General features: G+C 42.4%; 2 pseudogenes; one reads left to right on the forward strand and one right to left on the reverse strand.

Annotated features, from left to right (window-relative positions):
• LOC100959488 overlaps positions 1 to 25,412 on the reverse strand; it is a 41,704-nt pseudogene extending 16,292 nt beyond the window's left edge.
• Positions 25,413 to 25,695: 283 nt separating this feature from the next.
• On the forward strand, positions 25,696 to 26,578 carry LOC100959807 (annotated as a pseudogene).
• Positions 26,579 to 26,890: the final 312 nt, after the last annotated feature.

Genomic DNA, 26,890 nt, shown 5'->3' on the forward strand with positions numbered 1-26,890 from the left:
AAAGCACTATCTATATATCAAGTTTTGAGAAATATAGAGGAACTAGAAAGTATAAGGACAGTAGCATGGAAAGGCTATTGTTAAAGGGGGTAGATTCTTCAGAAAGCAAGATGAAAGTCTGAAAGAGAGCACTTAGCAGTGAACTGCTGGGCCTGAGTGCCCAAAGCCACGATGATCAAATAGTAGAAGACTCCCATGTCCTGTGGCCAAAGGATAGCACAGGCCATTGTTAAGCTCAGGACCAAATATGAGAAAGATTAGAAAAAGCTGAATTGTAGACCTAGGCAGGTCTGCTAAGCAGGGCCAGGGACCTGTGTGGAAAAGAGTGGGACCCTTGGTCATAAGTTGGGGACATTTGGGTGTAACATTTGGAAATTTTGAATTTGCATATTCCTTTGAACTCACTGGGCTGCCAGAAGCAACCCTTTTCTTCCTATTTGAGCCCTGTTCACCTTCCCTTTGTACAGACAATGCAGAAGCCTCTTCCCTGTATGACCACACATGCCTGTTGCAGATTTTCTCTGACTCTCTGGCCATCGCATACCACTCCTTATGGTTAAATCATGACACAATCTGGCTGGAGGTATGCTGGGCCCAGGAGAGCAGGTCAGGGCTTGTCCTGAAGGCAGCTATGGGGCACAGGCAGCATGGGTTGCAGGGCTTGGGAGAGGATGGTAGGACTGGATGTTAAGGGTTTTGGAGCCAAAGTCACAGAAGAAGACAATCTGGATACAGGGATGAAAGACTTAACACCCTGGCTAGGACCTCTGAGATGGTGCTAGTATGGCAGTTTGAAAAAGCAATAGTCTATACCATGTGAAGTAGGAAGGCCCAAATTACACAGCACCTGGAGGAAGAAAGGATTAAAAGGTAAGGCCAGAAAGCTCCCCAGGGGATCATGTTCTTCAGGAAGGACTTGCAGCATCTCTATTTACTTTAGCATTGAGGAGCACTATTGCGATGGGACCCTAGCACCCTCGAGAAGCTTGGCAGCAGCCTTCGTATACACGAAGGTTATTCCTGGGGCGTCTGTTGCAGAATGGAGTTTCTGGATCATGATAGCAGGAGACCCCTGGAACAGCAGAGGCCAGAGGAGAGGGTCCCAGCATCAGTTATCTTGAAAAGTGGTAAGACTAGAGGAGCAAGCAGAAGGCCCATCTTATAGGCAGCTATGGAGGTGACTACTGATAAGACATCCCTGGGGCAGCTAGCAAGAGGACTGATCTCTCAATCAGGAACCAACAGATGTCAGGATAGATGCCCATGAGCCTTAGGACAATCGTCTCCATAAAAAGTCAAGATTCTCTTGCCCTGCTTCAAGTCTTGCACCTGTTAACTAAAGAAGGGTCAGGCCACCAGGATGAAGACCTACAGTACCATGACAAGCACATGTGGTGGTTTCTTGTCCTTCTCTAAAGGGGCCTATAGGCATTTACTCAGACAACTGAACACTGGGGAAATGAAAATACCCAAATATTTTGACTATATAATTGGACACAAGATTCACATTGACATTAATACCCAGGGATCCCAAATGTCATTATGTTCTCAGCCCCATCTCACTAGAATGGAGCATATGGAGGCCAGGCATTGAATGGAATCCACTGGGCCCATAGACTCACTCATAGTCATTTCCCCCCTCCTCAAATGTATCATCAGAATGGACATATTTGATAATTTGCATAATTCTTGCTTTGGTTCATCAGCCTGTGGAATAAGAGATAAAGAAGTGGGGAAAGCCAATGTGAAGCTTCTGAGGCTTCCCAGCCCTCAGTGAAAGAGTAAATCAGGAACAATATTGCGTGTTGGGGGAATGGCAGAGGTAAGAAGCACCTTTATAAACCTAAAAGATGTAGGGTTAGTAGTCCTCCATCCCATCTCCATGTAATCCACCAGTTGTTCCCCAGAAGACCAAAACAGGCCTTGGAAGACAGCAGTGAACTACTGAGAACTCAACCAAGTCACTACCCAACTGCAGCCCATGTGTCTGTGCAGAAGCAGATTGACAATACAGCTGTTGATCTTTTCCAATCTTCAGGGAGTATCAAAAATAACCCACATTCCTTTGGAACAAACAATGGTATACAATTCTACCACAGAGCTATGACAGTTCTTCTACCCTCTGTGATGATGTAGCCTAGGGAGACCCAGGCCATTTGGACACCCACAGAGCGTCACACTGGCCTACTGTGTGGGTGAATCCCTGCTAATTAAAGCCAGTATGCAAGACATAGCAAGTCTATTAGAGGCTATGGTAAGACATATGCACTCTATGAGGTGAGAAATAAACTCTGTGATGATGTAGGGGCCACCCTGTAGGTAAAAGCTTGAAGATCTAGGGGTATGGGCATGCCAAGACATCCCTCCTATGTTAAGGACACATTATTGTGTCTCACATCTCCCACCACAAAGAAGGATGCACTGTGCCTGAGAAGTTTTGGAGATAGCATATTCCACACCTAGTCCAGGTGTATAGAATTTCCTAGGGCTGGTGTAACAAATCACCACAGATCAATTGGCTTGGAACAACAGACATCTGCTCTCTCACAGTTGTAGAAGCCAGAAGTCTGAAAATCAAGGTGTTGGCAAGGCCCAACTCCTTCCAGAGACTCTAGGGAAAGACCCTTCTATTTAGCTTGTGGCTCCTGGTGTTCCTTGGCTTATAGAAGCAGCCCTCTGATCTCTGCCTCCATCTTCACATGGCCTTTCTCCCTGTGTATTTCTGAATGTTTCAAGTCATCCTCTCCTTTTGCTTATAAGGACATTTGTTGTATTTAGGATTTTTGCTAAATTGAAAATGATCTCATTTGGGGAGCCACACTTTAGTTATATCTGCAAAGACATTATTTCCAAATAAGATCACATTCATAGGAAGTGGGGTCAGGAATTGGATACCTCTTTGGAGGGTCAACATAATTCAGTCCACTATGCTGTATGATACAAAAGGCTCTCAGCCTTGGGTGGGGTATAGAGCAGGTTGTGGTGCAAGGAGGTGGCCCTGCCAGATGGCCACACAATCTAGCAGACTCTACAGTAGAGGGGGCCTTTGTGGGGAAAGATCTGTGTGGAATAGATAGCAAGCTAAAACAGTGGGAGAGTTAGTAGTCCTGAGGGTTTGGGATCAGGACCCTGTCATCTGAAGAAGACAATTATCCATTTCATGGAAAACAGTTCCTAGTGAGCTACTAGACCAGGAGTTCTCAATGTGGGTCATGACCCCTTTGGGGGTCGAACGACCATTTCACAGGGGTTGCCTAAGACCATCCTGCCTATCAGATATTTACATTATGAGTTATAACAGTAGCAAAATTATAGTTATGAAGTAGCAATGAAAATAATTTTATGGTTGGGGAATCACCACAACATGGGGAACTGTATTAAAGGATCAGAGCATTAGAAGGTTGACAACCACTATATTAGACCCTGATAGAGCCAGAATGCCACAACTGTGTCACCAAGGAACCTCAAAGCCAGAACTGCCCATCATAGCTGAGTTCCATCAGACCCACCAAGTTGTAAGGTTGGGTGGGCCCAGCCATCCTTACACAGCATGAAGGTGGCACTCTGGGGATCAGGAGGATGCAAGGCTAGAGGGCCCAGATGAGCCACATGAGCATATGTCCAGACCCCATGCCACTGAGTGGCAGCAATGCCTCTCCCTCAACCACCCCTAGACCCTCATGGTGAGGAAGTCTTTCCTGGTCAGTTTAGGAAGGAGGAACAATGCCAAAATCTATTCACAGAAGATTGGCTCAGTGTGTGTCAGCCAAAAATGGACTATAGCAGCTCTACAGCCCCACCTGAGGGTGGTATTGAGAGATAGTGCCACTAAGTGAGCTGACAGGGCCTGCAGAGGTGCCTGTTGAGTGCAAGGGAAATCTAGAATGGACAGCACCCATCAGTGCCTCCCACCCCCCACCCCTCTGCAGCAGCTAGGGCTGTAGTGTGTCCTGCCGCCTTCCACACATAGGCTTCTCCTGGGGAAAACATTCTCACCAGGCTCATGGAAGCTCTCAAACCTCTGCAGAAGGTGAGGCCCAGCCAGGTAAGTCTCCTCTACAGGCACTGCTGGGCTCCCTGTAGAGACCTTGCACCTTTCCCCAGCTGTGCTAGGAGCACTGTGCACAGACAGCTCAGCCCTTGTCCGTCCCTGGACTTCCATTTGGCTGGGGCTTCTCAACCTGCATTATTGACAATTGGAGGCTAGTCATCCATTGTTGTGGAGTCATCCTGTGCATTGGAAGGTGTCCCAGCATCCCTGGCATCTTACCCACTGGATGTCCTCTCACAAGTCATGACAACCAAAAACACCTGCAGACATTGCCAGTGCCCCCTGGGAGAAAAAATCAGCCCATCTGAGAACCACTGCACCAGGCTGAAGAGAGCCACCTTGCCAGAGCCAGACTCCCTTCTTGGGGCAGCCTGCATCTGGTAACTGAGCTCGGAGCCTGTAAGCTTGGGTAATCCTGAGGACTCTGCCAACCTTGGAGCACATGCAGGGTTGCTGAGGTGCTTTCCTAATGACAACTACTGCACAGCCCAGCCTCTCCCCCTGCCTACCTTGCTTTCCTCCCTGTCCCTGACGTGCTCTCCCCAAGGGACTCTCTAAGGATCCCCATGCATAGGGATCCCCACCTCAGAGTTAGCTTCTTGAGAAGCTGGTCATCTTCCCCTTTTCCAGAATCCACCTTAACTAAAACAACACACTTCGTAGTTTGTCTTTGCTGTCCTAGCTTATTTGGTGAGTTTATTCCATAACAACATTGAACAGTTACTGCTCACTGGCCATCTACAGATTGCATTCATGGCTTGAATGCATAAAACAAGAAAAATTTAGATCCAGGGCCAGCTACATGACTTTCAGGGCTCTTGTTCAAAAATCATTAAAAATTTCAAGACAGTGACCAGCAAAGCCTTAAACCCAGCACAGGTCCCTTCTGAGCTGGGAGTGGAGGGGGAGCCATGCATTTGCGCTGATGATGCACCAGGGAAGCCTACTTTGCCTACATGTTTTCATGAGATAGGTGTCCACAGATTAATTACATAATAAATTGCTTTATTGCAGTTGTGAGAAGTATCATGGTAAGAGATGAAGGCTCCATATAAGCTCAAAAGGGAGTCAGACCTTCCTGTGGGGGGGAGTTGTGTGAGGAAAGGATTATATCGTCCAAGGTCTTAGCCCCTCAGCCTGGCTTCTCATTGTGTGACCTGCTTGCCTGATAGTAGGCAAATGGCAGTTTCTTAATTCAAGACCATTCAGCCTCTCTTACTCAGGGAAAATAGGCCACAGACGAATGACTTTTTCCAAATGCTACACCACACTTCCTTCATGTAGAAATAATTCCAGAAAAAAAAATTCATTAAAAGAAAGAAAATGTTGTTGAAATAAAGTGAATGGAAACATAAGGAGGTCCTTTACTAGTTTAAGAAAATAAAGCAAAATCCAAAATATTCTGAGACACACATTAGGGAATTAGAGGGGATCAAAAAGTCCATAGAAGGGCCAGTTATACGTCAGGTTCAGAAACTGATTTAATTCTACTCTAACAGCAAGGAGAGCTCAGTGCTATTGCCGGCACTCTGTAATTCTGAGAAAGTCACTTCAGCTTTCTGTTCTTTGTCTGAATAATGAAAAAGAGTTGGTCTGTCATTTTGGATTTCATGACTACAATTAGGATGGTTCTGTGAGGATACTTTGAGCTAGCTCTTCTAGATACACAAATGCTATACTTACTCAACAAGAAGTCAAGCTAAGGTTGTTGTCCTCCACTGCTATACACAGCCACAGGAATGCAGGCTCTACCCAAGCTCCATTTGTGACAGAGAATGGGTCTGCCCGTGGGGGTCACTGGACCTTCAGTGCCCACACCCTCCCATTTGGGCAGGGCCTATTTTTGAGCCAAGTGTCAAGGAGAGGAGCCAGCATGTGGTGCCCTCTGTATCTGACTATACTCTAAAGTATATGGCCTCTGGGTAGGGTTGGTGCCAACATTTATTTTTGTCTTTTCTTAAAGAGCAATATTTTAAACTGTTCTTTTGTCCTGGTGATTCTTTATACCTTTCTTACAGACCACACATCTCCACTCCTTTCAGGTGTGCAGCTACAAGGGCATGCGGCAGCAATAGTTTGGGGACTGTCCAGGGTAGGAGCTGCAGCTGTGCATGGCTGACACTAGGGACCCACTCCTAAGGCAAGTCTGCCTGCGACCAGGGCCAGCGCTGTCCAGCCTCCTCACGTACATCACCCCACTCCTCTCTTCTGTGCATAGCACATGGTACAACAGAGTCACAGCAGATTGGGGAGAAACTACAAAAAGTAAGGATCTTCTGTGGCTCTGTGATACAAAATAACTTTTCAGGATGGGAAGTATCACAGTTCAGCAATACTCAGGCTGGGAGCAAGCTTCCAGGGGTCTGGAAACTCACTGAGATCACCTGAAAAATTGTGTGCATGTGCATAGGTAGATGTATTTTTTTTTCCCCCTGAGGAAATCCCAGAAAAGTCTAGACTTTTAGCTCAGATATGCACAAACACTGATTGTGAAGCATCTCTAAGGAGTGGTCTTGCAGACAGGAAATAGTTACTTCCGGAAAGGTCACTCTATGTTTGTTGTGGTGCTCCAGAGAATCAGAACTGACAGCATCTCTCTCTCTATTGGCTGCTTTATACAGTTGTGAGGTTTACAAGTCTGAAATCCTCTGGGACAGGCTGGCAGACTAGAAATTCGGTAAGGAGAGTTGATGCTGTTGTCTTGAGGTTGAATTACTTTTTCTGGAAACCTTATCCTTTTCTCTTAAGTCCTTCAGCTGATTGAATGAGGCCTACACATACGGTGAAGGATAATCTGCTTTACTCAAAATCTACTGATTAAAATACTAATCTTACCTAAAAAAATATCTTCATAGCAACATCTAGACTGGTATTAGGCACTGTAGCCTCACCAACTTGATAACATAAAATTCACCATTATACATCCCCATCCTGGGAAAGCTCTAGTTGTTCTTAATTGCAGTGAATAATTCTTATTATTATATCAACAGTTACTAGCTCAAAAATCCTCTTTCATAAGCTCCCAGTTCTTACACTTATCCAAGCTCATGGCTTCCTTTCTTACACAGCCACATCTCAGCAAAACCAACAGTCACTTCTGGCAAATGATTTAATAAGCACAAAAAGGCTGTGTTTTTTGTGGAGGTGAATGTGAGTAAACATGGTGTGTGTTGCTTCTGGACAGAAGCTATAAGCACCAAGCCATGATTCCTCACATCCTGTCCATGGCTTGTGTTGTTTGTGGAAGATTTTGTCTGCCTGGGACCCTGAGAGACTTTGGTGAGAACGGCCTTCCTCTGACCCAGGTCAGACATGGAGCATGAGTGAGAAATTGCTTGTTACTGCTGTATGGCCTGGGCCATCCTGGCTATACCAAGCCATGAGACTTTCACAGTATAAACCTCCCCCATCTTCAGTGTGAGCAACGGAGACACAGATCCAAGGAACCCTTCGGCTCCTTGGGTTTCTCAAGACCACAAGTTTCATCACACTGAGGGCTGTGGGAATGTCTCAGCTTCTTCCCTTGTTCTTGCTTCTGTCATGTAAACCATGTCCTTTATTGCTATGGTTTAAAAGTTTGTGTTCCCCCCAAATTCATCTGTTAAAATCCTAACCCCCAAGGTGATGGTCTTTGGAGGTGGGGCCTTTGGGAGATGATTAGATCATGAGGGTGGAGCCTTCTCGTGATGGGATTAGTGTCCTTATAAAAGAGACCCTGAAGGGCTCTCTACTTTCACTGAGAGTACAACCAGAAGATGGCCATCTGCAAACCAGGAAAAGGGCCCTCACCAGACACTCACCAGAGGATCTGTTAGCACATTGACCTTGAACTTCCCAGCCTCTAGCACTATGAGAAAGAGATTTCTATTGGCTATAAGCCACCCAGTCTATGGTAATTTGTTATAGCCTGTTTAGACTGAGACATCTGTGAACACAAATGCAGAGGTAGACGTTCGTACTTTGAAAATTATATTAAGAAAAAGAATTATATTATGTAAAACTCTTCATTAGTAGTACAGAAATTTTCAATGCAATTAAATTGAGAAGAAAGAAATGCAGAAAATCAGAACAGACCAATACTATGGAAAAAATGGACAAAAGTTGTCCAAAAACTAGCTCCCGAAAGTTGTATAAGACAATTGTTTTTTTCCTTATTGTTTCAGGTTAATTGAGGCTGCAGAGAATTAAGTTACAATGTTTGCATTAGTTAGGTAAAATCCTCTTATGATTGTGCCCCACTCCCAGAAGGTGTGCCATACACCCTAATATTGTGCCCATTAAGTGGAAGCATACCCATGCCCCCCCCTCCTGCATTTTCCTGCCCCTACCTTGAATTGATCTTATGTGTAAGCCAATTGCTTTATAGGCAAGTCCTCCTGAACTTTTAAGAAATAAGCATAAGTCATTTTAGAACAAGTAGAATAAGAAAGTCACATCAAGTAATTTCACTTACAAAGAGTGAAAAGGAAAAAAAATCTTTAAATAAATCTCAGTTTTGAAAACTAATGCATAAATTCACAATTAGGAAGGGTTTATTCTAGAAATTAAGGTTGATTAATAGTAGTAAATCTACTTGCATCTTTGACTCAAAGCACATGAGCACAGGATGTTCTCATTAATTATCTCAGTAGACAGACAATAGGCATTTGGTAAAACTCAACATTTATTTTTATTGAGAACTCTCAGAAACCCAAAACTAGATGTTTCCTTAATATGGTAAAAATGTCTGTTTGAAACCAATAACCAACGTCATACTTAATGATGTCAATAAGAGACAATTCTATTAAAGTCAAGAGAAGGAGGCTTATGGCCACCACTGTCATTTACTGTTATTGAGAAAAAAGAGGATGATGAGAGAAGAATAAATATTGATGAAATTACAGAGTTTAATTATCCTCACAGATAATAAAATTCAGAGTTATTCAACTAAGAAATTAGTTGAAAATTGTCTGCAATATTTTAGAACTAATCAGCAATTGTAGTGAGGCATCCAGCCACCACAGACAGTTATAAAAAAAAAATACATGCACAATAATTAAATAGAAATGCAAAGAAGTTTAAAACCCCCTTAAAATATATGGAATGTTTATGAATTAAGTGTAAAAGAGTACATTTAGAAAAAAACCTTTAAAGCTTTTTCAAATGGCAAAAGCTTCTGAATCAATGGAAAGGTAGATCATATCACCGAGTGAGCAGACATAGAACACCCATGTAAGTTATCCTCAAAAGAACATAAATGTTGATGCAATCTCAATTACAACCCCGACAATATTTTTAACTTGTAAAAGTAATTGTAAATTTTAATTGGAGGAATAAGAAAAATCAAAAATAATATCTAAAAATGACTTTGAGAGCTTTTTTTTATTATCCCACATTAATGTGCATTATGCTACAGAGTTAAAACAGATTTCTATTAACTCAAAAAGAGGCAGACCAGATTTAGATGCAACATACAAGTCCAGAAACAGGAACAAGTGTATATAACTATTTAATATAGGATAAATGAGGCACTTCATATAAACAGAGAAAAGAAAGATTATTAAATGTATCAAGAAAACTACTTATACCTATCTGGAAAAAATTAAGTAAGCCTTTTATCTTAATCCAGATATCAAAATAAATTCCAGATGCGTTAAAGAGATAAGATGTAAAAAATGAAACCTTACAAGTAGCAGAAGAAATTTAGGTAAATATTTATATAATTTTGGTGTTTAAAGGGCACTCTCTAAAAATAACACCAAGGGTAGGAATTGTAAACTAAATCATCAATAGCTTCTGAACAAAGTGAAATGTCACTTCATAAGGCAGAAAAATATTTGCCATATATATTCCAGATATGGGATCAGTGTCCTTTATATATAAAGAGCTCTTGCACTTTAGTATGTAAAATACAGACTCTTAGGCCAACAATTCCACTTCCTGAAATTTATCCCAAGGAAATAGGCTTGGAGGTGGTCATCATAGAACTTGCCCTTTTAAACTCCCCATGAAGTTGGTTGAGGAATCCACCTTTCTCAGGTAAGATGATGGCAGGACCCTCATGGCGACGGAGGGGTACTTATGAGGGAATGGCACACATCACCAGTTACTGCAGGGGACAGTTTGGGAACACAAAGAAGGCCATAGGACCAGGCATAGTGGCTCCTGCCTATAATCCTAACATTCTGGAAGGTTGAGGCAGGAGGATCACCTGAGGTTAGGAGGTCAAGACCAGCCCTAGCAACAGCAAGACCTCATTTCTATTAAAAATAGAAAAATAAAAAATAAAAAATAATTAGCCATACATGTGACACATGCCTGTAGTCCCAGCTACTTGGGACACTGAGGCAGGAGGATCACTTGAGCCCAGGAATTTGAGATTACAGTGAGCTGTGATGATGTCAGGCACTCTACCTGGGGAGACAGAGTGAGCCTCTAAAAATAAATAAAGGGGTATTGTACCAGGACGAATGTCAGAATCCAAAGAAAAAGATCCCCTCTTTGGGGGCCCAATACAAAATGGCAACACTCAGCCAGATTAGCAAAAAAGCCTGAAAATAGTCCTCTAAACAACCCTAGGATTATGAGTAGTTAGTGCTAGCATCACTCCTTTTTAAAATTTAGGAAAATAAAGCTGAGAAATATTTTGTTACCCAAGCTTTCATTCTTGAAAGGGAGGAAACAGATCAAACTCTTATCCTCTGTTTTTAAATTCTTTGCTCTTAGTCAGTATTCTTTCTTAGGTGACTTAACGAATGTTTCTGCTGCTTTCCTTTTGCTTGCAGGACCGTGGTAAGAGAAGGTATTTTTGTGGGAAACGTCTGTGTGATAGCCTATAAACTGAGCTTGGTCAAGGGCAGAGTTTCTGAGGGGAGCGGTTCGCAGTTTCATGGGCCTCTGGACTGTGTTCTTAACTGTTTCCATAAATGTACCCAAGAGGTCTGGAGGGTTTGAAAGAGGAACTCTGTGTGTTCAAGGTCAGATTTCACGTCAGTGTTGCAGCTAAATTACAAGTCCTGCCACTTAGCTGTGAACAGAGGCCAGTGATCAGTGATTTAGGGGTGCACAGAGGCCTCCCAAATTCTTTAAAAATCAGTTTCTTTTTGTTTGTTTGTTTTTTACCAGGTGGTGGAAAGTCAGGCTTTGAGAACCTTGAGTGCCTCCGCAGAGACTTTTGTGAACGAATGTTTGTCAGGAATAAGTTACCAAGCCTGAGCCTGTATACTGGGTTATTGAAAGATTAAAATAAATCTTGTACAGGCTTGTAAAGATCCTAAATGCGGAGGTTATGTCTTGACTCTCCTGTTCTTTATTTGCTCTCAGACTGCTTCACCTGACCTGTCAAGGCACACAACTCACTGTTAAATCATAGTAAACATGGATATTCTATTCCCTTCATCTAGTCCAGGGGTCAACAAACTTTTTCATTGAGAGTACATTAAGGACTGATGGTCTCTGTCATAGATTCAACTCTGCCATCAAAAAATAGCCATAGAGGTGGAGGTGTCTGTGGCTCAGTGAGTAGGGTGCTGGCCGCATATACCGAGGGTGTCAGGTTCAAACCTGGCCCTGGCCAAATTGCAACAAAAAAATAGCCGGGAGTTGTGGTGAGCACCTGTAGTCCCAGCTAGTTGGGAGGCTGAGGCAAGAGAATCACCTAAGCCCAAGAGCTGGAGGTTGTTGTGAGCTGTGATGCCACGGCACTGTACCAGGGGCAAAAAAGTGAGACTGTCTCAATTAAAAAAAAAAAAAATAGCCATAGATACTCCTCAAACAAATGGATGTGTCTATATTCCAATAAAACTTTATTTACATAAACAAATTGTGGGCTGGATTTGGCCCATGGGCCATGGTTTGTTGATCTCTGTTATAGTCAGAATATTGAACTTCACTTCCTATTTCCATTTATTCCATCTTCTTTCCTTGCTTCTTCCTAGTTTTGTTTAACATCTGGAATGTAATCAGTCCATGGAGAAAGAGAAAGTTGGATTTTAAACATTTTAGTACCTGGTACAGCTGAATATGCCCCTTCCTCTGGCTTTCTATCCCCAAGATGGATACTTATGGTTGTTTCTGTAAAAATCTCTTTTGCATTTCTCAGTCAGGTATGCAATGGTCCTGATGCAACCCATGGTCCTGATTTTGCAAGACATAGTACATTGACTTGAATTCTCTTTGCAGCCCACGACTAGGAGCATTTCTATTCACAGCTTTTAGCTTTTGCATTTAGTATACTTGCATATGGAGTAGAAAACCATTCTAATCCCTGTGCTCCCCTGATGCCTCTAATCTTTGCTGTTTATTTACTGTAGCCCTTGCATAATACTTAACCCTTATTGTGTTGGATTGAAAATATTTCCTTTTGATGAGATTTCACTAAGGACAGAATACCTAGTGAGTCTCTCTGTCCTTATACTCCATAATCATCCCAGTGACTCTGTTAATCCAGAGTCCAGACAAATTTAGGGTTCAATCCTGGCTGTATTACGTTGCTCAGTGGTATAGACAGGATTGAACCCTAAGTTTGTCTGACTCCCAGAGATATTATTATAATATCTCCATTATTAATTATTATACCCCATTATTATTCATTTGTCCACTGATTCTTGTACTTGTCCAATAAATATGGAACTTTTTCCATCTCCCAAGTGCTCAGCCATGTAGGCACTGCAAATGCAGCAGGGAACAAGGGAGCATAGTCCTGCGCTCCAGGAGCTCTCGGATGCTTACTAATAATCACCCCCAATAACTTATAATTACAGATGTAGCATGTGCCACAAAGGGAAGCTCAGGCAGCTACATGGGGACATGGTAGGATTTACCCCCCTCACCAGGGATGTAATTTATTCAAAAACAGAGATTTACCCTTGCATTATCTGCTGTTTTATGTAATTGTAATTTTCTCTATCTCCTCTCTCTGAAAGGTATTCCCTTCTCACTGCCTCCAATGTGTGTGTTAAACAGTGGCAAAGGCCAAAGTGTCTACTGTGGTGTTCTATGCAGCAACCAGAAGCAATATGGACAGACTGTAAGAGCATAGTGTTGTGTGGGAAAAGTAAAAAAAAAAAATGCAGCTTACACCACAATGCTATTTATGTAAATTAAAGCATATATACATAAAGCATATGTAAATTAAAGCATATATACATATAGAAAATGACCTAATATAATTTATAAAAAGAGTACACATCATTTGATTATTTAAGCACTTATATAAAACACCTTACACTGGGCCTGGGGTGAGGAGTCAGGGACTAGCTGGGAAATCAAGGATAGAGTGGGAAGAAAAGCCAGAGAGGAGCCCTACATGGACCATACTGAGAAATGCAATTGATTCCTCTGTGCAGTCTCCAAAATAAATAGGAGTGAAAAATAATTTGACAAAGTAGGTAGCCTCTTGTTGTGTTGAATAGAGGGTGACGATCTTCAAATACTGGCCCTAAACTTCAGGCAGAGATGTTTCATTGATGGGAAACTATAGCACAGAAGATAGAAGTAGAAAAGAGGATTCTTTTCATCGGAAGAGGAAGGAAGGGAGGGAGGGAAGACAGGAAGGAAGGGAGTGAGGGAGAGAGGAGGGAGGGAGGAATGAAAAGTAGGAGGGAGAGAGAAGGAAAACTAATGAATGGAACTCTGAGAACAATGGTGAGTGTTCCTGTGTTTATATAAACATGTTCCTTTCAGATGATGCACTCCTTACAGATAAGGACCATATCTTCAGTACGTCCCATAAAACCTCTGACCGTGCATGAAGTCAAGAAGTGATGCCTTGACTTCACAGAGGGGGAAGCATCTAGTTTTGCTTTCTGAATAGGCTGTTCCAAATACAGGGTTGTTGTCTCAGTTATTTGTGCTAACAAAACCACTGCACTTGCTTAGGGACCTCATATCCATCTTTCCCCATCCTCTACCCCACACCCACCTAAGGGAATGAATAGCAAACTTAGAAAGGAAAAGAATGAAACACGTCTCCCCTAGCGGTTAAGGGCCAAGAAAATGAGGTTCAGTTCTTTCTTTTGCCTCCAAATAAAACCTTGGACAAGATGGCAATTGCCTTTACAGTGATCACGAAAGCTGCTCCTATTTGCCAGTGTTCCACTTGGGGAGCTGATTTGTAGGTTAAAAATATGCAATGTATGAAAGAGGGACTCATTTATTTCTTTCTTCTTTTCACTGACCTTGGGCTTTGATTTGACTCAAAACCAAGAGAATTTTCCTTTTGGTAAAGGAGGACTAATTCTTTCAGTAAGTCTTTGACAGCTTCTGCCATCAAAAACAATCCACACACTGAATGTACAGAAATATTCTGAATTTAAGAAAATCGATGTGGGGAATAGTAAAAGCAGAAGGAGAAGTGTGAGATGAAAAAGAAGCCTGAAAAATCCCGGGGCAAAGTGATGTTTAATTAATCATGTGCATTTTGAAGATTTTTTTAAAAAGCAAAGTTTTGGTGGTTTTGAGATGTGGAGATGCCACCCTTGCTTTTGCTCTCGTTAACTGGCTAAGTTGAGCAGGCCCAGGGGGGTGGTGGCCTCGGCACTCTGGCTGACCTCTGCCTGACTCCAGGAGGGAAGGAATAGTGAGTCTCTGTGTCCTTGAGTCGGGCCTTCCTATGACCCGCGTGAAACGTCTCAGCCCCTCTCCCACAACCCTCCAGCAAAGCTCGCTGGAGCTCTTGGTTTATTTTTTCAGGTGAGTAAACTCTGTATCGAATACTGGTTTCTCAGTTGCTTTTAATTAGGCTTCTGGGTTCCACTCTTTCATCTCGCCTGAAATCTGCGTCACTTTTCTCCAGCTATTTCGGGTTCTAAAGCCATGGGTTTGCTTTCATTTGGCTAATTGAAGGCACACAGGAAAGGAGAAAGGGGATAATCCTAATCATTGGACATTTTTCAGGGTTGTGATAAACCACACATTTTTTAGCAGCAGAAAACCACTTTTAAAATGTTAACTCTGCAACCTTGCTCCCAACGGGATGGAGTGCCTACCCCTCAAGGAAGATCTGAGGTTAACATCCTGTGGGCTTCTCTGAGGCACCTGGATCCAGGTAGAGAGCAGCAGGGCAGGTGAGATGCCATGCTATGACCAATGAAATAGGCCCTATAACTTTTCTTTTCTGGTGTTGAGCTACTGGGAACAAGGCTATTGAATGCTGTGTTTGCCAGCTCAGCAGTGGATGCTCAGCCACCCACCTCCTCCTAAGAAGGCCTGGAAAACAGAGCTGATACCTGGCCCCGGCCAAAGAGCTGATAGAGATGTCCCATGAAGTGCCAACCAGCTGCCATGTGCTCATTTAATCCTAGAAGGAGCAGTATATATTTTTCAGTAAAGGTTTAATAAGTCCTAGTACAGATCTTTTTTTATCCTTTGGACCAAAAGATTCTATGAGAACTGTATTCATGAAGTATGCCTCAGTTTTTGGTTTTACCAAAGCCTTCTAGCAAACAAACTTTAAATCTCTCTAGAGTAGTTAAAATAGGTTTATGTAGAGAAAATATTTATATTTATCAATGTTATTCTATTTTTGTAGTTGACAGATAGGATTACAGACTTTCCATAATGCTTCTACAAAATGGGTGTAGGGTACTACTTATTTGTTACCAAAAGAATCAAAATAATATATATATTTATATCACAATATACTGTTGTGCTCCAAGCCATTTTAGTAGATGAAATAATATAAATTACCAACTACTTCTAATTTAAATAAAAAATGCTTAAATGAATACAAAACAGAGTCAGTTGACAATTCAAATCCATGATACAGTAGCCTTTATAAAGATGGGGGAAATATTTGTAATTCAAAACAAGGGGATGATATTCCTAATACCAAGTAGCTCCCACAGTCAATGAGAAATCATCAACTGCCTAGTAACAAATTGAGAAAATGATACTTTATAGAAGAACACAGAAATTTAAATAGATGAGATACTCAGTCTCACTTTTCTAACACCTGGGTTGTTTAAAAAAAAACAAAACACCAGGTTAATAACAGGATCAGGGTAGAAATCCATTTATAAAAAGCTGATGGTAATATATATTAGTTTCAATCTCTATGATGAATTTGGCAGTATCTATTAAGATTATAAATGCTTATACCCTTTGACCCAAAGTTATTTTTCCAAGAATTTATTCTACAAATATATTCACCTAGAGGAAAATTACTCTATTTCCTCCACTTCCTTACTCTCTTCTTTGGAAGGAAGTCACTATCTGCAGCCCACATTATATGGGATGAAAAATTACACTCTCCCCCTCCTTGAGGGCAGAGTGTCTACATAAATTACTTGGAATTTCGGGGTGGTGCCTGTGGGGCTCAGTGAGTAGAGTGCTGGCCCCATATACTGAGAGTGGTGGATTTGAACGTGGCCCAGGACAAACTGCAACAACAACAACAAAATAGCTGGGCATTGTGGTGGTGTCTGTAGTCCCAGCTACTTGGAAGGCTGAGGCAAGAGAATCGCCTAAGCCCAGGAGTTGGAGGCTGCTGTGAGCTATGACATTACAGCACTCTACTGAGGGAAATTACTTGGAATTTCTGCTCAGAAGATTTGTCTCTTTTCTCCCATTTATTTATTTATTCAGTGATTTGTTTTTACCAGTATGGGTTTGTGGATATTATTTTATACTTTGGGTTATAATCTAATGCTACTTTATTTACTTAGCTGAGTTTTTGATTAAATAGAATGATTGTTTTGGCATCATGTACAAATTGGTTTAGAATCCAAAACTCATCACATAACTATGAGCCCTAGTGGCCTCTTTTTTGGTGTGCTCACATAGTCGCCACGTTTCCATTCATTCATTCATTCATTCATTGAAACAAGTGTGTACCATGCGCCCCTCACAGTGCTAGGTTCTTGGTGCATGGTGCACAGTAGTGAGTGAAACAAACTTCCTGTGGGGGGGAGGGGAGAATAGAGACTGTCAACTTAATGTTTGGTTTATTTATTGTGTACACAGCAGGACACTAGAAAATCTAGGGCAATGGCAAAAGCAGTATCATTTCTGTCCTCAAGAAGCTCTGACAAGCATTTGGGCAGGCAAGAGGACACCCAGACTCAGAGAAGACTAGAGAGAAAAGTAGGAATGACAGACCAAAACACCAAAATCTGTCTCGTGTGCTGAAGGATGAGGTTTATCAAATATGGTTTTTCTTGAGACAGCACAGGAATAGATTGTCTTAGAAAAGTTTTGTTTAAAAAGAAGGGGGAATTTAGGATATCAGACAGTCTTTGGTGGGAAGATGGGGTCAGATGTAGATTTTCCTACCGTCTTTCTAAAGCCAGAATAGATAGTATATCCATCAAACTGAAGAAGAAAACATGGTGGGAATGAGGCTCATGTTTGATTAAAGGGAATATGTAAAAGGGAAAAAGATGTGCTGAAAATGTCTAAGAAAAGTCTGAGTAAGTTTGAGGGAGAAACAGGTAGGATAACCCCGTAAGTCCAATCTTGAGCTGCTATGGTGGTTATTGAATGGTGAAAGTTGCGTTTTTTCCCCTTTAGTTCACCAGGTTTTTTAAAAAATATATTTTTATTTTATTTTATTTTTGTTTATTTATTTTTTCAGGGGCTGGATATGAACCTGCCACCTCCAGTATATGGGGCTGGTGCCCTACTCCTTTGAGCCACAGGCACCTAGTTCACCAGATTTTACTGACCACTCTCCCACCATTGCTCCCAAGAGATCTGATATGTTGAAATCTTAATATGATTAATACATGCCTGAGGGTTGAAATAAAAACAATGACATTAAAAATGTCAGACTAATGACTATGTGATTTAAATGTTCTCCATGCGCCATAGCTCCTAACAGGGGTTTCTTGCTTACCAAACCTTTGTATACAAATACATTTACTGGCATATGCTTAAAAAAATAAGATTCAAGCTGTGGATGTTATAGTTTTAAGTGTGAACTTTGAAAGTAGATTTATTTAGTCCTTGTGGTTGCTATTATTTTCATCAGGTATGGCATCTGATCTTTCTTTGCCCAAGTCCATGTTTCTTGAGTTCTTTCTATTTTCTCCAAGATTATCCTTAGTTGTGCTTTTTTTCCCTCTGACTAGATACTGGAAATTACAAAAGTAGGTGGCGCCTGTGGCGCAAAGGAATAGGGCGCCGGCCCCATGTGCCAGAGGTGGCAGGTTCAAACCCAGCCCCAGCCAAAAAAAATTACAAAAGTATAGCTTTTTAAAAATACTTAATTTTCTTAGAGCAGTTTTAGAGTCTCAGCAAAGTCGAGGGAAAGATACAGAGATTTCCCATATACCCTCTACCCCCACACATGCGCAGCCTTCCCCACTATCACCATCCCCTACCAAAGTGGGGCATTTGTTACCATCAATGGACCTACATTAACATGTTATAATCACCCAAAGTCCATAGTTTATGTAGGGCTCACTTGTACTGCTGGACATTCTAGGAGTTTGGACAAATGTGTAATGACATTATCCACCATCATAGTATCATACAGATACTATATTTTCTCTGCCCTTAAAATCCTCTGAGCTCTGCTGAGTCATCCCTCTTCCTCCAACTCCAGGCAACCACTGTCTCCATAGTTTTGCCTTTTCCAGGATGTTATATAGTGAGAATCACAGTATATAGCCTTTTCAGACTGGCTTCTTTCACTTAGCAGTATGTACTTAGGTTCCTCTACATCTTTGCATTGCTTGGCAGCTCATTTCTTTTTGGCACTGAATAATATTCCATTTTCTGGATGTACCTTGTTATATCCGTTCACTTACTGAAGGACATCTTGGTTGATAACATAGTTCAGTAGAAAGGTCTTTGTTGTAATAAAAGTTCTTCTTTCTTCAATTTGTGGTGTGACCAAGCTCAGGCATCAGAACTTTGAAGTTTCAGAGTGTTCATAAGAAAGAATATTTTATAGGCTTCTCGTTAACAATGCTTAGAACCTAACGGGACTTAAAAAAATAGAATTTTAAGAAGTGAGAATCTATTGACCTTGCTGTACTCTATAAGTGTTATTGTAGCCCATCTGCTATTAAGATCTTCTCTGCAGAGAAGTTCTTCCTGCATCTACTTACTGTAACTCCTTATTGATCAATTGATACAATGTTTTGATGACCATGTTTTTTTGCAGTTTTTGGCCAGGGCTGGGTTTGAACCCACCACCTCCAGCATACGGGGCTGGCGCCCTACTCCTTTGAGCCACAGGTGCTGCTCCAAAAAAGGACATTCTTGCTTAAGAAAAAGTAAAGCCCATGACCTTTGCTTTCCATGGACACTAAATGACATTGGATGCCTCTTTCATGATGCAGGCCTGCCATGAGACCACAGGGATTTAATCAAAGCAGTGTTTCCCATCCAGTGGCTGAGATGCCTGAGCATGGGAATTAAGCTGAGTCAGGTAAAAGGCACACACACAAAATACCACAAATCAAGAAAGCAACTGATTCTCAAGGGTATTTAGCATGTAGATCAATAAATATAGTGAAATTACCATTCAGTTAAAGACCATGAAGAGATCTTAATTATTGTATTCCTCAACTTTATTATTTTCGGAATGGAGTAACTGGGGCTCAGAAGACCCAGATGACCTGCCAGGGCCACCCTCAAGTCAGGGGCAGAGCCAGGATGTGCCTTGGACCAGTGACTCACACTTTCCTGGGTTCTGAACTCAGTGGAGGAAATTCTTTGTTTTAAAAGTTAAATTTTTCTGTTTCAAAACTACTTAACTTCCTGCATCTGTAGGGAAAATAACACTTTGTGTGTGTGTGTGTGTGTGTGTGTGTGTGTGTAGCCAAGAAAAAGTAGCATAAACAGCATACCATTTATGAGTTTGATGATGATATCAAGGAAAAGAATAGTAGAGACAAGGACTTTTAAAATTAATTTTGCTAATGATTTAGATGAAAGTAAAGGTTTAAATACGCAAATACTATGTTTCCTCAAGTTCAAATCTTTAAAAATAGTTTTGTTTTGTTTTTTTAGTTTTCAGTGATAGGGTCTCACTATGTTACCCAGGCTGCTCTTGAACTCCTGAGCTCAAGGGATCCTTTGCCTTGGCCTACTGAGTAGCTGGGATTACAGGTGCATACCACTACACCTAAATTCTCAATTTCAAGTCTTAAATATGCATGAACTCCATTCTCTCCTCTCCCTGTCCTACTCCCTAGATCCTCCATTTGCATATTCCCATTCTCCCTTCAAACTGTAGGGCATTGGCAGTGCAGTGCCCTATGAATGGGCCACTTATTTCAGCTTACACTTCATTGCATATGCTCCAGCCATCTGCTTCCACACATCCCTTACACATTTGCTGAATTTCAGCTCAAGCATCACCTGCTTGGTGCAGCCTTCCCTGACCCCTAGACAGAATTAATCAATCCCTCCTTTTTGCCACCATTGTACCCATCTTGACCTCCACTATAGCACTCATGGCCTTGTGTTATAGTTATTTGCTCATTTGTATGTCTTTCTGTATCTGCTACAAAGAGGGGCTCCAAGCATGTTTGATAGATAACTGAATATGTAAAGGTTTCTGAATTTAACTTAAGGCAGGAAGCAGTGAAAAAATGTCACCACAGTTGAACAAATGGTCCCTGCAAAGGGCATGGCTAATTCTGAGGGCTGTTCTACTTCTGAGAGCCTCATGCAGTGCTTGGCCTTGGGAACGTGGGCACTCAGGGAGCCTGCAGTGAAGCCGTGGGTGGGCATGGTTGGCCCCCAGACATTTTTAAATGGAAACAACATCCTGAGGAAGTGAGTCTGTGTGGGGACTTTCTCATGCTTTGTTCTTTCCAGCTCTTACACATCATTGTGTATTCATGCAGCAGAAACGCACCAGATAGGGAACGCTGGGAGCCAAATGACCTATCAAGGGGCGGAAACTTATGTGAGAACTCTATGACAAGACCAAAGATAGAATTTACAGAGTAACTTTACATACTTAAGATCAGCCCAGGCTCAAGAAATTCCTCAACTCTGATTATGGGTATGAAAAAATAATATTTCCTATACATATTTGATAAGCAGCTAAGTGGTTAAGCACATAGATTCTAGAGGCAGACCAGCCTGGGTTCAAATCCCAACTCTGCCATCTGCTGAGAATGTGATGTTTGATGTTCAGCCTCTCTGAGCCTCCAGTTTCTCCTCTGAAACCCAAGTGCTTGATGTGAATATTAAGAAAATGCGGGTAAGATGGTGAGCACAGTGCCTGGTATATAGAAAATGTTAAAAACCGGAGACGGAACTCTGGTTGTCCTCATGAAATAAATCTTTCTGAATAAGCTACCAGCTTGAAACACATCTCTAGATAAATGCACCATATAACCAATACTACTGAAATGTGAAGAAAATCCTGTTCTCACAGGTTTGATTAATTTACCTAAATGAAAGTGTGTGTGTTGGTGTGTTGGATTCATTTGGTCACATAGGTGACTGACACACTGATTTACTGATTTTCTTGATTGGTCAAGAGTCTGGACTCTGTTGCTACATAAAAACACCACCCCTAAGCCTCAAAAGCATATTACCAAGTGAAAAAAAAACAATCTGCAAAGGCCAGCTACATATTCTGGAAAAGGCAAAACTATAAAGACAATAAAAAGATCAGTGATTGTCAGGGACTCAATGGGAGAGATGGATGAATAGGTAAAGATTTTTAGGGCAGCGAACCTGTCCTGTATGATACTGTAATTGTGGATACATGTCATCATGTTTATCAAAACCCACAGAGTTACAATACAAAGAGTGAATGAACCCTAAGATAAACTATGTACTTTAGTTAGTAATAATGCACCAGTACTGTCTCCATTTGTTACCACACTAGGGCAAGATGGAATAATGGGAAAAATGTGTATGCAGAGGAAATGGGCACCTATCAATTTTTCTGTAGAGCTAAAACTCCTCTTTAAAAAAATATCTATCGATTAAAAGAAAACAACTACCCCTAAACTTAGTGGGAGCCCAGATTCTAAGAGAGGACAAAGAAATTCCCCTTCACAATATAGGAGGTGGCAAAGAATATGTGGCCAACTTTAATTGACCACTACAGAAAGTTGGTTCATGTCTTTAGCAAGTAAGATGATTCCACCTGAAAAAGAAAAGGGTAAAAAGATAGAGTTTCTATTCTTAAGTCTAAGTAGGGAAGATTTCCCAAGACTGTGTGCGGAAAGGCTAATGTCACATTGAAGGGCTTCTGCACAAAAAGCTACCACACACTGTACAGATGAAAGCTGATCAATGCATTGAAAACTGCTGCTAGAAAACTGTAGGGAAAAATGCATTGTTTCCAGATGATTAGCAGAAATGGTGGTTTAAATTAATGAAATTAGCCTCATAAAAATGCAATATTATTAGTTTCAAGCAAGATCAGTCATTACACATAGGCTAATAGCATTTCCAACTAAATCTTTAAATACCACAGCAGAGTCTCTTCCATAAAAAACACTGGGAAGAAATTGGTGAGTCCCCCCATGACCTTCAGGAGTGCTGATTAGCTCCAGTTCTCTTGCTGTGGCAGAGGCCCAGGAGTCTTGGTGGAGTGCCAATGGCTCAGCAACTCAAACGCACCCCTCCATCCAGGGTCCCCCAGGAATCTTGCTTATTGCCTCCCTGCTGTGCCTTCAGCCTTGGGGAGCCTTTCTTGTAGGCTATGGAATCCATACATCATACCTTCCTGCTCCTGGCCAGCACATCTGCCTGTATCCTAAATCCTTTCTTCTGTAATGACTTACTTTTTTTTTTTTTTTTTTTTTGGCCAGGGCTAGGTTTGAACCCACTACCTCCAGCATATGGGGCTGGTGCCCTACCCTTTTGAGCCACAAGCACTGCGCTGACTTACATTTTTTTGTACTCAAAATGGTGTTCCTAAGCCATTTTTCTTTGTGGCTTGGCATTGCATCCCACAAGACAATGAAGATACCTAGATAATATCTGCTGGAGTTGGGGGCACAAGGAAAACACAAATGCAGAGGGGAAAAGCCTGTATAAGTTAACTTATTGAAAAATCTTACACCTTCATGCATAGCTGTGTTGGTCCCCACCCCACAGAGGAAACCTGGTGAGCCAGGATGCTGTCTCATTGCCACTCTAGGAGCCCATATTTCCAAACCACAGGAGGATTCTATTGGGGAGATGTGAGGGGGCCGTGAGGGAGTAGACAGACCATAAGAGCTGCATATGTAGCTGTTCCTTTACTAGACCACACACCAACCCAGCACAACTGTGGGACTTGGAGTAGAATTTTAGAGGACTTTGGAACATCTAGTAATGTTCAGTGCCATAAAGGAAGAGAAGCCAGGATGAGCTAGGATGAGAGAATCCATTCGCCACAGAAATAATGAAACCACAGGTCTGGGGGAGATCCAGAATGTGCTAATCAAAATGAGGCTCATTTTAGAACTGACAGATGGGCTGAGAAACTCTCCAGAGAAGGAGAGGGTTGGGAAAGGAGGAGATGTCAGTAAGATAGAGGAGTTCTAGCAAATATTTTGATAAGACAGACAGAAATGAGGTGCTGTCCAAAAAGAAACTCCTTCCTCAGCGTGCTAAGGGCAGGAAAGAACCCTGAAGGAAGGGCTGGCACTTCAGTGGCTGGGCTAATGGAAAACATAATGGGAGGGAAGGGACAACAGTGAGGGCAGCTGGAGGGACAGCACGTGCCCTGCTGATTGAACGCCAGGAGAACAGCCAAGCCCCCATGGTTTGTACCCAATAGTAAGGTTTGCAGCTGCACAGCCCAGCCTTAAAAACAATGGACTTAAGGCAAGTTGTTACTGGTAATGAGGAAAAAAAGAGAAAGGACCATAAATCCCACCCTAGACCTTGTTTCTGTAAAGGAAACCTTTCCTTATCCTTTTTCTGGATTGTAGTGGCCAATTTAATCCAAAATAAACTATTTAGGAATCAAGCAGACTGAGCATCCCTTCTTGGTGCCTGAGCAGTCACAGAGCAACAAGAACTTCATTTAATAAGTAAAAAGCTTATATTTAGCACATGAAATACCTAGAAATGGTTTTCAATTGTTTAGAGTATTTTATTACTTTAAGTAGACAGATATTCTACCGTATTTGCACTATTAACATAGTCTTTTTCCTTGGTGAGAACAAAAGTAAATTTTAGTTAATGCTTCCAAGCCAAGTCTCAAATTTGGTTATCTACACACTTTTCTTTCTCTTTGTACTATTTGCATTAGAATGATATGCACCTACAGCCTACACCTCAGCACAGTAATCACAAACGTCACTAAGATACACTGCGTGCTTAAAGAATATGAGGGAATTGATGCCAAATGGTATTTGCAATTCACTAGTCAGGGTTTTGCCTCTGGAGCCCAGTTAGTCAAGTTCTGAAAATCATTTCCATCTGAGGAAGGTTTGGGGGCCTCATTTGACAGGAGGGGAGAGGGTCAGCCAGTAATCTGATCTCAAAAGAAATTGTCACAATTATCACCTACATTGGTGGTCTTGGCCCAGGTTCACGCTGACCAGGAACAGAGAAAGAATCCACCGCCCTCCTTCTTGTTCTCAGAGGCATGGGTGGTGTAGGTCCAGGGCTCTCTGTGGTCAGCAAAGTGTGGAAGGCATGTTGTCCATGTGGGGAGAGCAGGAGTAGGACTCACCCAGAAGCCCAATATGTCTCAATGGCCCCTAGAGTAGGTAAGATTCTGAGAGGGTTCCAAGATTTCTATCTTCTGTGTATACCCTACATATCTCCCAGTTTTTTAATTCAACACTAATCTAGTGACTGCTGTGATGAGATTTTACAGATGTCATTAAGGTCCCAAATCAGTTGACCTTAAGACAGGGAGCTGACCTGGTAGACCTGACCTGATCCCATGAATCCTTTACATCTGGTTTAGAGGCCTGAGATGGAGGGAACACGAGGAGGATTCTACGTGCTCTTGCTGACTTAAAGATGGAAGGGCTACATAGAAAGGATGGTGGGGACCTCTAAATGCTGAGAACACCCCCCCGCTGACAAATAGTAGAGATACAGAATTTGGTTCCTACATCTACAGGGACCAAATTCTGCCAACTGTGAGAATAAGCTTGCAAGCAGACTCTCCCCACAAACTTCAGACAAAAAAAAAAAAAAAAAACTTTGCCCAGATGACACTTTGCCCTCAGCCTCTATCCTGAGCAGAGAACCCTGCTTCCCTGGGTGGACTTCTGATATACAGAAACTGTGAGACAATGAATGTGTGTTCCTTTAAGTCTGTAGTAAATGATGAATCTGCGGCGCCACGCGCCGCCCGCCCTCCCGCAACTGGCCTTCCCTGGGCCTCAACGTCTGCTCTCGCTCGTTCATCCTCCATACGGCCTGTGCCCTTTTGCAGCCCCTTCCCGGGGGTCCGGGGCAGACACAACACTAGGGACTCGGACTGAGGGAACAGCCCCGGAAGCGCCATGGGGATGGCGCAGAGGACCAAGGAGGTAAATACATTCTGACTTGGGGGAGCGGATGTCAACGCATAGCCATCAGATCAGCCTCAGTTCACCAGCAGCATACATTCTTTAAAAGTCTATTACTTAGTGATCTTTTGGTGTGATTGGCCTGCGGTGACAATTCCAGCCCATGGCAGCAAACCAGCGACTCTTGCGCCTGTGCTGAAAGTTATGTTTTTGGCAGATACCCACCTGCTTGGGGAAGTCAGAGGCCACTGGCTAGGTAAGCTGCGAAGGGAGTGGTAGATGGAGAGAGCCTTCCAGACTGCACTGTGGCTGCTGCAGCCCAAAGTCGTCTTCATTCTGGGGGACATCTTTGATGAAGGCATGGGCAGATGATGTAGAGCGGTTTCAGAAAATGTTCAGACATCCAGGTCATGTGCAGCTGAAGGTAGTTGCTGGCAATCATGACATTGGCTTCCATTATGAGATGACCACTTATAAAATAAAATGGTTTGAGAAAATCCTCAGTTCTGAAAGGCTGTTTTCATGGAAAGGAATTAATTTCGTGATGATTAACAGTATGGTGCCGGAAGGGGACCGTTGCATCCCCTGTTCCAAAGCAGAAGCAGAGCTCATTGCAATTTCCCACAGACTGAACTGCTCCCGGGAGGAGCCTGCTTCCCACCAGTGTGGAGAGGGACAGCCATTCCTGTGTCTGCACCTGTCCTCCTGCAGCATTACCCACTTCACGGGAGAAGTGATGAGAACTGTTCTGGGGAAGACGCTGCCCTCCTAGGGGAAAGGAACATCCCGTTTCAGGAGAGATATGACGTGCTTTCTCCAGAGGCTTCACAAAAGCTGCTGTGATGGCTTCAGCCACGCCTGGTCCTGAATGACCACATGCACAGTGGCTGTGAGGTGCTGCATCTGGGAGGCATCCCTGAACTCAGCATCCCGTCCTTTAGTTGGAGGGATAGAAACAACCCCAGTTTCATCATAGGCAGCATAACGTCCACAGGACATGCTCTCTCCAAGTGCTTCCTCCCTCCCTCGCCAGGACACAGTTCTGACCACCTACTATGGAGCAGCAGGGTTCCTTGCTGTGCTCATATTAGCTTACTTTGAGCTTTTAGCCTCACCTTTTCTTTTTGGTTGGAACCTGCTCAGAAAGCCTAGGACGATGTGAAGAGAGCAGATGACATTTGCACTTAGGAATAAGTATGCAAGCCCAAGAAGTAGAAGTTCAGGTAGAGCTTGAAGAGTGGACTGGAGGACCAGACCATGGTGGGCATCTCACTTCACACCACAGAGACTCTAAATCACAGATGTGAGTTACTGCAGAATAAATAGCTGATCGCACTGTTCTCATGCTAAAAAAAAAAAAAATGATGACTCTGTAACAGAAAACAAACACAGCCACCTTTGTATCTTTCTGTACTTGTTATTCTCCTTCTATCTCACTTTCTCTCATTCTCTCTGATGTAACGTAAAATAAAAA

This window comes from Otolemur garnettii, unplaced genomic scaffold (genome assembly GCF_000181295.1).
Source record: "Otolemur garnettii isolate 467f Iridium unplaced genomic scaffold, OtoGar3 scaffold00149, whole genome shotgun sequence".
NCBI classification, from domain to species: domain Eukaryota; kingdom Metazoa; phylum Chordata; class Mammalia; order Primates; family Galagidae; genus Otolemur; species Otolemur garnettii.